The sequence below is a fragment of the Sceloporus occidentalis genome, unplaced genomic scaffold, assembly GCF_023333645.1.
Source record: "Sceloporus occidentalis isolate IW3139 unplaced genomic scaffold, rSceOcc1.0.p SCAF_274, whole genome shotgun sequence".
NCBI lineage: Eukaryota > Metazoa > Chordata > Lepidosauria > Squamata > Phrynosomatidae > Sceloporus > Sceloporus occidentalis.
In genome coordinates this window covers 157,461-171,919 of record NW_028317254.1, presented here as the reverse complement: position 1 = coordinate 171,919, position 14,459 = coordinate 157,461, and the positions used below count along the sequence as shown (strand labels likewise).

Here is a 14,459-nt window from a genome sequence, read left to right as displayed (position 1 = left end):
ACGCTATTGCCCACTTTACATAGGCACAGTATGACATCATAACATCACTCTTATAATATGGGTGATATCATGCTTACATGAAAGATGGTAAATATGTGGTTGGCAAGCATATATAAGCAATAACCTTTCTTCTCTTTGTAGCTAGGAAATTGGCCAGCATGGGGTATGAATGATGTTCCATCATGCTATTTTCGATGGCAGGTTCTCTTGAAAGGGAAAGTATGTTCACCTTAATTGATGTGCTGTTACATACCTCGCCACCCACTCCCTTTAAATACAAAGACCACGGGAGGCCATGTTGACCTGTCTCAATGGGAGGATTACAAGTGAGTCTCGTTAGAGAAATACATGTTAATAATAACCTAATTACCCTGCTGTAATTTAAAAGAGAAGCCCAGGAAGCAAGTTGTTATTTGCAAGCAATTAAAATGGAATTAAAAGCAACGAGCGAGGGATGGGTATGGAGCCGCGAGACCATTAAGGGCATTTTTTTTTATCAGACAGGGAGTCAGGGAGGGCAAGTGGGTGAACTCCAGTCCGTCTTCTTCTGTGACGTATATGCGATCCCTTACCAGCTGGCGTGAGCGGCAAGTGCATGGATAGATAAGCGCACGTTGCAAACCTTTAGTACACAAACAGTCCATGTAGCTAATTGGCACTTTAGGGGTCCGTCCACTAAGCAGTGATCCCGAATAAGCCAATGTATTTTTGTCATGGGCTGTGGGGTTTAAGCCTAGCCACGCAATCCAGGCATAGCTATGGAGTTTGATGTCTCGGCCCAAAAATTGTATCATGTTTCCGGTTCGTTTCACACGGAGCAGAATTGGTTAAGTAACAAAGTATTCATGGCTGCCTGTCTGGAAGCATTGCCTAGCAACAGCAGTGGGTCGCGGAAGCTATGGTAACATTGCATTGCCTAGCAACAGCAGTAGATCGCAGAAGCCATGGTAACATTACATACATACAACCAGCCTAGCGCAGAAGGCTCAATAATAATACACAGCACTGGGGGTTATTACGGTATACAGCGCTGGGGGGTCCTTACTGTATACAGCACTCTGGGTTATTACTCTATACACCGCTGTGGGTTTATGTTGAAAGAGAAAATATTTTTTTCTTTTGAACTTTCCTTTTTAGATCCTTTAGCCCCAAAAGCAGCCTTTTTTGTTAGTGAGGGCGCACATCATGCCCATAAGGGTTCGAGAGGCTGGTGTTGGCAGATTGCAGATGCATTTCTCTGAACGCTGAAGTTAATGAAGACACAGACCGTAGCCCCCTGAGAAGATGACATAGTTTGAAAATGCAAACAAGTATTATTTTGTTACCATTGGCAACGGAATTGCAGAGAGTCTTTTATGGTCTTTACGTTCTTTAATTGCAAAATTCATAATAAGGAGGCATTTGATGGAAAATCTTAGCCTCAGGTAAATAGGATTGGACAGAATTGGGACCCTGTATTGGCATGTTCTGCCCAGGGCTCGCCAGCGTAACGACCAATGTAGTTTTAGCCTATGACTCGCCGAGACATGAAAGAATGGTGCTCACAACTCACAGCCGTCCTCCTCTAATTTAGTCTTATGGGGCTCATGCATCTGTAGAGACGTGTGCTAGGACTTATCTTGTACATTGAGGGAGTTATTTGTAGAATACAAACAGCGAAAGAGCTGAAGGTTAACCGATTCTCATTTACCCTCAAGGTCAAGGGTAAACCGTTCAGGGTAGTTCCCTGGCCAGTTCCAGTAGCAATCGCTATAAGACTCTGTTTTCCCGGCCACTGCTCCTCATTGACAGAATTTGAGAATGACCCAGACAGCACCCAGACAGTATACCATTCAGAGCTTTGTTGTGTTTTTCAGCCTTGCCAAAAATCCAGAGCCTCAGCTACTCAACTCATAAATTCTCCCGCAATTAGTGAAAACCCTTATTTTAATGAACAAAAATCACATGCGTTAAAAAAGGGGCACCAGTTCACAGAAATGCACAGATCCTGAAACTTTGTTGGAACTCTTGCCTGATACATTGAAACATATTTAGATTCTTGTTATATATCCATTGTTTTGTTAGGAGTCGGAAAAAACTTCATAAGATGATGCTTGTTTAGGCAGCGTTTGGAACCAAGCTTAACACCTGCTCCGGACACCCGCACATTAACCCACCACCACTATGCATGGAACCTCCCTTGGGTTCTACGTAATACATTATAACCTGAGCAGTTATCAGGATTAGAACGGTCTCCTTTTTCTCATGCTGGGCTACTGTAAATAAATGACCCCATCTCCTGAAAAGAATAGTACGATGTTTCTGGGAGCATTGAGGTTCCATTGGTCACAATGGACCATATGGAGGTAGGCTGTACACATCTACTGTATCAAAGAAAAGCACCATCGCTTGAACTAGGTTCTCTTGGTAGCCACCTTAATATCCTAATACCGGCACCATGCATGCTCAATTACTCCAATAATTTATACCCATAGTTTATGCATCCCTTCCATACCATTCTATATCACCCCCAAAAGGGTTAATGTTTTTGCAGCAACATGAAACAGAAGCCAAGTGAGCCCATTGCTGTATGTGAGCATGTTCCTTTGAAGAACATTATTAGTTTTTAAACAACTGTCCCATGGCCCAACAGATTGTCTAGGAAATTTTCTAGGGTCTGATTAAGTCTGATTGCTTCCAGCTACCCTACAGCTCTGTAATGAAAGCCTTTGGTATTTCTCCACCCGGAATCATCCCTGGGATCATTTTCCTGCAATCACTCAAACTCCAGCCCCGCTGGTGTCGTTATACCTCGTCTGTCTACAGAACGCTCGGAGCGCCCGCTCGCTACCTGCGATTTCATCTGCGTCTCTCACTGCAAGATGTTAACTCTTCTCCTAGCGGAAAGATGCATTTTACATCTGATAAAATTGTTAACATACAAGAAATATCTTCAATTTATCTAAACCCTGCAAAAATGATAAACGTGTGAGTTCCATAACAGATGGTGACATACAGTAAGCTTTGCCAAAGGTTGTATAAACGTACTGAAGGACTCATCTATAAGCTCTACCTCCAGTTACACCTCTAAGGTATAAAATATACCTGATCACCATCTTGGCTGTCACTAAGACTGGGAACGTCTTCTGCACTCTACTTGCTCCCTTCTGAATTGCCATACATGACGCTCGAAGAGAGGTCAATGTATCGGCCAAGTATCTAAAAGGAAAACAGTGATGTCATTGAGCTGCTATCCTGGCCAACCTCTTCCTACAAGGAACCAGGACATTGACCTTCCATCACATGTGTAAATACGCTCTATACAACTTGGCACTGATAGTCGATGGGAAGCTCTTAAAGAAAATCCGCAAGGATTTTGACATACGACAAGAGTGGAACAAACACTGTTGACTGACAGTAGATCCTTGAGGATGTCCACTTTCAGAAGGTTGCTATCCAGTCCAACTTGAGTTCAACTGCACTACGAAAAAAGAGATATTGTTTTCAAGGATAATAGAACGATGAATGTCCTTTGTATGTTCTAGAAGTAGAAAAGCCCATAGCGAGACCCTGGATGTGTACACGCACCTTTAGCTTATCAGCTGGTGGAGACATTTTACCTTTCTGAGAGGGTAACGTTTTTTTGGTAAAATAACTGCTAACTCGATGTATGCGGCTCATAATATAAATGAGGCCGATTGGATTCTTGAAGCAGATGAGTAATTACACTTTATCAAAGCAGTTGTGTTTAATTTGAATAATTTTAGTCTGATCACAATCTCTTTGTGTTTCAACAGGGAATCATATACCAGGGAATGAAAAAATGTCCTTCGGTTGAGTACAAAATCTGGGGAGGGCATTTCTGATGCAATTAGCTTCGCCTTATGAAAGTGTCTCTAGGATGCTTAACGCTGGAAGTCTGATTATCCCATCTTGGATTTGACTTCAACGGTAGCGTGATAATAGAGGCCGCAGGGTATGTGGCTGCAACTGGAGCAAGACCTTCACCACCTTCAAGCTTTTTACCTGGTTGAAGGACCCAGGGATCTTCTGTGGGTCTAAAGAAGCTGGTTTATATGACATCATTACCACCATACGCCTTCTGGCCAAGGGGCGAGTAAAGCCAAATGCCCCCCACGGTACTTGCCCCCTCCCATATCTAGCACACACACAGAATACACATACTCACTCTAACAGACTGAGTATCACAAACAAAATACAGCGATCTGTTGGAACCATAGGGATGGGGGGATCATCCATCACCCACCTGTATTTTTTGCTTTGACCCCTGACCATCTTTGTTCTTTTTCTCACCACTGAGAAGAAATTGCCCTCAACATCTGCTTCTCCCCCTCCTGTGGAACAGCTGCCAGATCCTGTCCCATCGCTGGCCGTGCTGGGGGAGATTTCAAGGTCTTGGGAAGTATTGTGGTAGGAATATTAAGTCCTTCAAAGAATGAAGACAATGCATGTGCGGGGCAGATGCACGTCAAGTGGAAGGGCAACCAAAATTCTTACAATAAAGACTTAATATAGATCAGTATCATCTCATAGGCAGGGGTTTCCATATAGTGGTTGAAGACCCAGGGTGATCGTAAGACTTAAGTGGTCTTTTTTTTCTAACCTGGACACCTGCAGCAAATGTATACCTTGAAATGCAGAATTTCAGGATTTCTGGCTATTGGTCACCAATATCTTTCAATAACATAATATATATATCTATATATATATATATATAGAATATCTAGTCTTTTGGATCTATAACCTCTATAACATATTTCTAGAAAATATGGCATTTAAATATAAAGATGTAAATGTCGCTGCTAAGGCTTTCCTATGCAAGAATGCTATGGACAGGAGCTTTGTATGATTGCTCATGCTGCAGGGAGTACATTTAATAATCAGACTGAAGCGAGGGCAGCGGGAAGGGTGGGTACAAGGAGCTGTCACTTAATATCAAGACAGACGCAGTCTGAGGCTTTTTGTCATGCTTTGGAGCACACGGAAGCATAGCACGCACATGCCAAGTAACCACATCGAGACAAAACTCATACTACACGCAACATGCATAGCCTAGAACAAAGTGACATGTTGACGCAACAAATGACTGCTTAAAGCTGTCACCGTCACAGCTTTCGCCATAACTAAATTTACAAAATTTTACTAAACTGTTATAAAAAAAAATAATACAACTAGCTTTTTTTGTACAACTAGCATTATCTAATCAATACATAATATTATTTTCTGCATACAACTGTTAAATATAGTTACATTTAAATAATGTGCAGGAGATGAACAGGTTAATTTCGGAATTTTTATGGCGCCTACATTTAAGGGTTTTTTTTACAGGCGTCGGAGGGGATTATATAAAAAAAAAAAAAAAAAGAGTACAACCCTTATTAAGGATTCCAGCCCTTTTGCGTCACTTAACCAGGGTTTGTGGATATCTGTCCTTGAACCGAGATTGCTCAGTTAATGGATCGGACGTTTTGATGGATTGTTTCTGTGATTAAATAAGGAGATCTATAAAACCTTAAGTGTGATAGTTGATGTTCCAGGCTTATATGGAGCCTATAGCTTATAAAAAGATGTAGACCCGTCTGCTATAGGAACCTCTAAACGCTCGTCTTGGAAAAATATAAATATGGCAAAATTAATGCAAAAGTCTTATTTTCTAGGACACAGTAAAGGCTAAGATTTCAAATAAATAAACCTGTGACCCCCCACCATTTTTTCATTAAATCACAGGTCGATTTGATTTGAAAACTTTCTGGATTTGGTTCAATGTTCCAAGGGATCTAAACTTTGGCATTTGCAGAATCCTACTATTTTCTGAAGTACAAAGAAGATGTTTGATTTCTTTTGAAGTCTATGAATTTCTTTTTTGTTATCCGGTATATATTTGGAATGTTGGAATTATCTACTTATTTTTTTGGTCAAACAGCTACATCTAGTGGCCGATCAAAGAAGTGCAAATACTTTTTTTGTGGACCTGTTTTATCAAAAAGTTTAAGACTTCGAATCTTTGTTTTTTCAAGACACAAGAACCAAAAGATACACAAAACATACAAAAGGCTGGACAAGTGACCATGTGAAGTGACCTCATCATAGATTTTGGGCAAATTCACCAGAAAGAAAAGGTTCAAGTAGATGAAGGCCAGACCAGATGACTCTGCTAACCAGATTCTATGTTTCTATGTTTAATCTGGAGACTCTAGGCAACGTTGATACCATTTATTGGGCCAGCATAGAAAAATATGTAAAGTCACGAGAAACGAGAAAAAAACTGAAGTCTGAAGAAGAGACCTCTGACGTCCTAAAAGCTTATGTGACTTTACATCACGTTGACCCAATAAAAAAATATCAACATCAACTAAAGACTCCATCTTCTCTTGGGCCATTACGGCCATATCCATTTCCCCATGCTCAGAACTCCTCTCCCTTCACCTCATTCATCATTCTAAAGCTGCCAGAACTGATCAAAGTGAGGATTAATCATACAGGTCCCGCGAGAAGGATGCTCTCGAAATTAAAGATACAAACTTCACAAGGCTTGTAATGTCACATTACTGACTCTTACATCTCAGAGAACGTGGCATGAAGTCTCGAAATCGAAAACGACTGGCTTTCTCACCAGTTATGCAGAAAATTGTCCGAGAAAATGCCGTTCACACTTAATCGTAAAATTATTACAGCAATCTTTTTTTTAGAGCTCTCTTCCGTGGTGGTCAAATACATTCTTGCTTAAGTCGCTACTGTATGTGACGGAGGCTAATTTTCTTGGGTTTGTAAAGGAAAATAAAATAAAATTGAATTGATCCTACCATTTAAAATATTGCCTTGGGGTTTTTAAACTTAGTTAACGATGGAGTTTTTAGAAATCTATGCAAGATTAACATAAACAAGGTCGTCGTGCAAAAGACAGAGAGCTCTTTTGGCGGTCGAAGTTAAAATTGTTATTCTGGAAAAAATAAATTATTTGGTTCAAAACTATAAAAATAAATGATTTTTAATGGAATCTCTCGATAGGCGTACAGAGGCCCTTTATCACTCCCATCACTCCTGTGTTACAATGGCACGTTGTGTTCGCTGATCCAAGTTTAAGTTTAAAAGGATAATTGATGGTCAGAAAACACTTTTGTAATTATGTTACAGCCAGACATTTCCTTGTTTTCCACGAAAACAGCTCAGTGACCCCAAACGTTTGATAAGTTGTGTGTCTTCATCCACATCCCTCAGGCAAACTGCTTTACTGACAAACCTCAATTTTTTCTGAAAGTTATCCAAGATTTCAGTTTTAGCTGACAAAATCCATAGCCACAGTGCTGATTCAACCCGGTTCCTCTCAGAGACACAAAGGCAAGGGTTTTTGTTGGACACTAGTGTCTTCTCCTGAATTCCAGTTGGGGATTTCTGTGTGATTGAAGGCCTTTTACCCTTTTAATAGATAGTTTTAGAAGATGTACTAATTGAAAAGCAGCTATAAGCTTTATCAAGAGTTGTTACCCATATTTGTCAGGTTTCGATGTATTTTGAAACGCATCTCTTCAGGGGCATAACTAGAAACCACCCCGGGCCCGCAAACTTCAACAGCTAGTCTGTGCCATCATTAGCCCCACACAACTGGTCTGTGCCTTCTTTGCCTCTTGCCCCCTCTTCCAACATACAACATATGTAAACACACAAATTACACACACTTACTCATACTTACTAACACACACTCCATCTCACCCCACTTACATCCATGCCCACACACACAAGTACACATCCATACTCACACACACACTAACACACACAAGTAGACATGCATGCTCTCACACACACACAATTACACATCCATGCTCACACACTCACACTAAAACACACACAAGTAGGCATCCATGCTCACACGCACACATAATTACACATGCATACTCACACCCACACAAGTACACATTTATGCTCACACACACTGATTCAGGTCGGAAGGGCCCTTTCTAAACTAGTTTGAACCGGTATGAAGAGACAGAAAGAAGGGGTCGCACCTAAAGGCATGTGCCAACAATTCCTGCATCGCTTTTTATGGTCCTTACATTCAAAGGGTCTGACAAAACTAGAACTGACTTAGAGGGACAGCAAAAGCTGGAGGGTTAGCTTAAAGTCAGTTCCCGAGGTATGGGAGTAGCACGAGTGAAGTTGTGCAAGCGGGAACAGGAAGAGGTGATAAGGAAGAAGGACAACAGGTGTGAGAAATGCTTTTTGGTGCAAGCGTAATTATTAATAAGAATACCCCATACTTAAGAAAGCCCAAAATTTTCTATTAAATATGTATTCCATACACCGAGCTGCGTTATCTATGCTATAGAGGCAGAAGTACAACCGTTTCTCAAACCATTCCAAACATCCATGAGCGCAGAGATGCAGGACTGACTTCTCAACACCAGAGGGAAGCCTCATCATACAGTTTGAAAAACCCAAGTTAATATTCCACTCATTTTTAAATCAGTGTGAAAAAAAGTTTTTGATACATAGAAACATGATGTAAGGGCAGCTATATTTCTTTAATGTTAAGTCTTATTTGTTTTAACAGCACAGTGATATATAATAAAATATATGGAATTCACTAATTAAAAGAAGGCAAAGATCTCCAGAAAAATATTATCAATGACGTTTGTTTGGGTATTCAGCGGTACAAGAAACTATGTTTCTGGTGATGTGTCCAGTTAATATCAGGTGTTAAGTTTTAGTAAGTGCAATGAGAGATAGAGTGCAGGGTTGGCCATGGATGGGGTGCAGTGAAGGACAGCGTTGGGTGTCCGTAGGAGACATTGTGAGCTGTGTAAGGGGGTTAGAGAGGATAGCAGAGCTGCTTGATAGCGGATTAGAAGGTGGGAAGTCTGTGACATGCTTTACAATGGCATTTAGGAGAAGCAGTTAATATGGATTAATATGGATTGAGCCGAAAGGATTGCCTGGTTATTGTCTCCTAATTAAGAAGCTTCCCGTTCCTGGACTCTCAAAGAGATACTTGTGTTTTCTGCACAAAGCTTGTTATCTTTCGTTTACAAAAAGAGGTATTACCTACACACCCAGAGAATGGACCCTTTCCACGTTATCTCGATCTGAACATAATGGAGGGTTGCCATTAACAGCGGTTTATTAACAAGCTTAAAACGTTTTTTTGGAGATAGATTTTATTTTTTACCCAGTGGTGCTACAGACACTTCTCTGATACATATCAAAGCTGGTCTATCCCAAAACCCTAAAAAAAGGCTTTTCTAGAAAGGGTTAAATGTGGAAAAACAGACTGTCGCAGATTGTAAGCTCTGTTTGAGCGGGGCCCTGCTCACCTATTGTTTCTTTAAGTCAGAATGTTATGTTACCCTTTGTACAGGAGCCCACGACTCGGAGGAGGTCAAACCCGGAGAGTTCCCAGGTATGGCTATATGAAACAATATATAATAATAAATAATAATGCAAGTGCATCACAATAAGTATTCCGGCTCTTAGGAAAGAGTTGAAAGTCAGAGCAAAAGCTGGGTGAGTCAGGTTAATGGCCTTTTGCTATAAATATATGCTATATTAAAATCAATTTTTTAAATATATAAAATATAATAATTTTAAATGCAAATATTTGCTATATTAAAATACATTTATTGAATATAAAAAATATAAATCATTTAAGCGCAAATATTTGCTATATTAAAATAATTAGATCAAGTAGTTGACATCTAAAATTGTGTATTTTTTAGCATCTCAGCTATAGCTCAGTTTGTAAAATTCCCAGCTGTGAGTCATTTATTGTGATATAACAGCCCAATGATGTCATACAGCTGGAGTTGGTAAGAGGAGGAGGACAAAGATGAGGAAGATGAAGAGGGGTAGCAATGGCCACAAGCAGGATTATCAAGCCTCAGAAGCACCCAAAATATGTAGTTCTTCCTTGTTCTGCAAATAAACCCATATCCTTAGAGATTCCTTGTTTTATTTTCTTTGGCTTCAACTTGAACCCTACATTGTATAACTTTTACCAGTAGAGGCAATTTGTGAACATTCTAATACATTGTTACCAGGCATTGACTACCAACCTGGCACACCAGGCAAATGCCTCCCAATCACCATAACTGACACCCATTGCCCCTGTCTCAACATTCACTATGGGTCAATTCCAGAATAAAGGTTTCAATGTGTTCTCAACAAGAAAATACTTAATTCTATTACGGGATAACAATTCCGATCCTCTAGATATTGCCTACTTAAATTATCTAGAAGTATTAGTACACCTAGATCCAGAAATATCCATTTAGGCTGAAGGTGAGATGGGACTAACAAATTGTTCATGGTGAGATGGATAAATATATAAATACAAAGAGTATGTGAAGGGTATAGTGGAGCACTTACTATTGATCTATACATTTCAGGGACGCAAGAAAACAGTTTATCACAAAGCTGTTTGTTCCCCCTCGTTCTGTCCCTTCCGATAATGTCACTCACGGGCACTGAGTTGGCAGAGAAGACCTCCCATTATCACATCCCAAGTTATTGTGCTCAGCTGGTAAGTGTGGGCTAATGTAACTTCTAGAAGAAACAAATATTTGATATCTCTGTGCCCACGTTTTGCAGCCGTGTGGGGTACTTTGATACAAAGTAATCAGATCCCGCGAGCAGAGAAAAACAAACCCCTGATTTCAGTTGGGCAATAACAATAAAAACCTCTTCTGAAGGGTCTAGAACGGTCTTACTCAACTTCTAACCAAGTACACCTTGCCATAGATTAATATTTTAGCTGCATCCTCCAAGCACCATAACATTTTGGATTCAAAAAGGTCTTGGAGGACCCCAAGGATAAAAACATCAAAGGAGAACACAAACCACAGTTTTAGAAAGTCTACCTATCCAAGCAGGTAGACCCACATTTCCAGAAGTCCACCTTTTTCTTCACCAAGAAGACACCTGTGGTCACCATAGAGGTATCTTGGTCAAATATTTGCTGTATTAAAAGAATTAGATCAAATAGTTGACATTTAAAAATTGTGTATTTTTTAGCATCTCAGCTATAGCTCAGTTTGTAAGATTCCCAGCTGTGAGTCATTTATTACTGTGATATAACAGCCCAATGATGTCATACGGCTGGAGTTGGTAAGTGAGAAGAGTAAAGTCTCATACAGGCATTCAGCTTGACAGCGCCGACTGATTCTAATGGCTGCTCTACTGAGCTTCATCGCTATTGCGTTCCTGTTGGTGGCGGAGCTTAACGCTGCTCTTCTTCCCTATGAAGTCAAACGTGTTGGGCAGACAGAAGAGAGATTCCCGGGTCCACCAGTGGTTCAAGAGAACAGATCACTGAAAGACAAACTGTCCACCGTGACAGAATGGATCATGATTGGGGTGTTTGGACTGATCGCGGTTTTGTGCATCTGCTGCTGTTGCTGTGTGAGAGCCGTTATAAAACACGGCGACAAAATACTGTTTGATAAAATCCTGGCACCTCAGAAAAAGCAGGACGAGGAGAAGGAGGACAAAGAGGAGGAAGATAAGGAGGGGACCCAAAATATGTAGTTGTTCCTTGTTCTGCAAATAAACCCATATCCTTAGAGATTCCTTGTTTTATTTTCTTGGTCTTCATCTTAATAATTGTCAATAATTTGTGAACATTCTAATACATTATTACTAAGCATAGACTGCCAACCTGCCACACTGGGCAAATGGCCCATAACGCCTCCCAATCACCAGAATTCACAACATCCCAACACTCACTATGGGGCAATTCCAGAACAAAGGTTTAGAAGTGTTTTCAACCGGAAAATACTTAATTCTGTTACGGCATAACAATTCCGAGCCTGTGGTCACCTTAGAGGTATCTTGCTGGCTTCTAGAAGAAGGCGGAGGAAGAGAGCTGGGGTTTGCTGCATGCGAGAAAATCTCTATTTCCAGTTCTTTCAAAAAAAACTTAAGAAAGCCTTAAACTGTTCTTCTAAGAAGTGCAGATAATGAAGTTCATTTTTCATTCAAAAATACCACGCATACATCTCCCATTAAAGGTGCTGTTATAAACGTCATTCCCAATGCATTCCCAGATATAATTATTTTCTCTCTTCTAAAGAGGCTGCCTAAGCCAATCAACAACAATCAGCAACTGAACAATAGGAGATAACTTCATGGGGAGGTATAATCATGCAGATCCCGACAACATCATGTTGAAATGGGTAGTCCCATGGAATACACATAAGGTGTGCTTCCAATACATATATACGGTAATACATATGTTAATCTGTAAGCAAGGCTGCTTGGCTCACATCTCTCGACATCGCTTGGATCACATGTCTGTCATTAGGGGTCCGCCAACCCCATACATCCACTTGTAAAAAAGTGTAATGTAAAAAAAGGAACAGCATAGAATCTTTGTAATAATGCCATGTGCGCCGTGATCAAATCTCTCTCTTTATTCAGCATGGAAATCTAGAAATAATAAATTTTTTTACTTATGAATGAGACAATCTCTCCAGTTCTAGAATTTTGAGTGGCGTTGAAACGCAATACAATTTGAATAAAAGAGGGGTGTTAAAAGCCGACTATAATATGTAATTTTGTTAAAAGATTTGCACCGGTTTCTTTTGCTTGATTATTGTTCTTTCATCGCGTGAGTTTTCTCTGTAGTTGGTCTAATGAGCAGTAGAGATTCTGAATCCATAACTCACTACACAGTTTGTTAAAACTTGGCACGCAAGAAACAGTTGTTAAAAAGTTCATGCCTCTGAAGTAAAAGATAAAAGAAGATGTACAAGACACATTTTAGCCTTAGGGCTGGGATTTCCCTGAAGGCAGGCCACCATTACCAACCAAGGCTTATTGTTGGCTCCGTAAACACTCTACCTACTTACAAAGTTATGTTTTTTGTATCATTTTATGAAATGGAATGGTGGAACTGATAAATTAAAGGGTTAAGCAGGTTGTGATTCATGAGTTTACTTAACTTGACATGTTACTCAACTTGTGTAAAAATGTTGGGTATATAAGGAGAGAAGAGACCATCTTGGAGAAGACTTATGCACATGGTAACCCATTGACCAAATTGAGTTAAACCAGAGATTACAATTTCTGCAATTAAAATATATGACATTCAAAGATTTGGTTAAAAAAAATGTTTGGTTGCAAAAAAAATCCAAGGGTTTGGGACTGAGGGGAGTCAAGCTTACTTAACTATTAAAGTCAAGAGGAACTCGTGGCAAGCTTTAACTGAAGTTTAATCTCCCCTGAAAACACTTGTAAACTCTGGTGACAAATAAGAACAGCTTAAACAAGCTAATTCCCCCACATTAATGCTAAAAAATTGGAATACTGAACTGAAAATTTCCCTTCCATCAGGAAGCAGAATAGCTATCAAATGAACATGAAAGAGTGTGAAGAACAGAGGTAAGGGAGCAGAAAAGATGCTGGTCACTTGTGGGTGATATATGCCATTCAACATAAAACAGAGTAAGGTTATGCATTTGTAAAATAAGTCAATTGGTGGTGATGTTCCTCTCAATCCTTTTTTTTTTGCACTTAAAAACCTAGCACTATCCGTGTTTAAGTGAATACATAGGCATGTTAATTAGGTATTTGGAAACATTCAAAATCCTCTGAGCCAAATAGGGGTTCACATGCCGTCCTCAGCACTCATTAGACCTCATCAGTGAGCGGAGAGGGAAATTAAGCCTATGTATGCACAGTATCTGCCAAAAAAACAGGTGTCTTGGTAACTTTTGTCGCCCCTACAAACAACCTTGTTTCAAAAGCTACTGAACATTTGAGATTTTCTTTTTGGCAGCTCAAGTTTGTTTTTTTTGTTTTTTGTTTACAGTACAATGCTTGCAGATTTGGCAGACGAGTGTATAATTACTGTAAGATCAGTTATTTTTAAAGCCGGAGCCAAATTCATTAATACACAGGATATTAGCAGCACGGCAGGCTGTGTGAAGAGAGAAAGCGGAACCGTTACAGGCGAATCCCTACGGAGACGGAATACGTGGGTGGCCCTTCATATGCTGGGTATTAAAAGTCCTCCGTCATCGTTGCCATATCTGAAAACGCATATCCGCTCTTTCCTACAAAGGAGAACTTCATTTATTATTTATATAACGCCTTAAAAATGAGAACGGTTGTCCTTCAGATAACAATGTATCACAATCTGGTTTCTAGAGACTATGTATGGATTATCTTAAATGTGTAGGTTAGGTTTCAATTAGACGAAAAGACCGGTAACCCTGTCAAGAAGCCAAGGCGGGCTCATCCTTACTCATCAGTGGGGTAAATACCTCCTTCTCATTTATCTTCAGGACCTCACATACATCCAAAAGTGTCAGTAACAACCCAAGGGGAGGGTGGCAACTGTCTGTCTTGGGGTACAGGGTAACCTAGGTTAATGACTTAAAATAATTAGGTGCGGAAAAAAGTTAGCCGGGGCAGATGGACTGTATTAATCAGAAGGTCCTAAGTAGGGTCATTGGGCTTCCTGATGC

The 14,459-nt window shown here is 40.1% G+C and overlaps 1 protein-coding gene across 1 annotated transcript in view; it reads right to left on the bottom strand.

The window, feature by feature from the left end:
• Positions 1 to 14,459, bottom strand: part of LOC149275619 (acid-sensing ion channel 2-like) — a 129,549-nt gene that overhangs the window by 80,445 nt on the left and 34,645 nt on the right. The gene's annotated exons all lie outside the window — the stretch shown is intronic.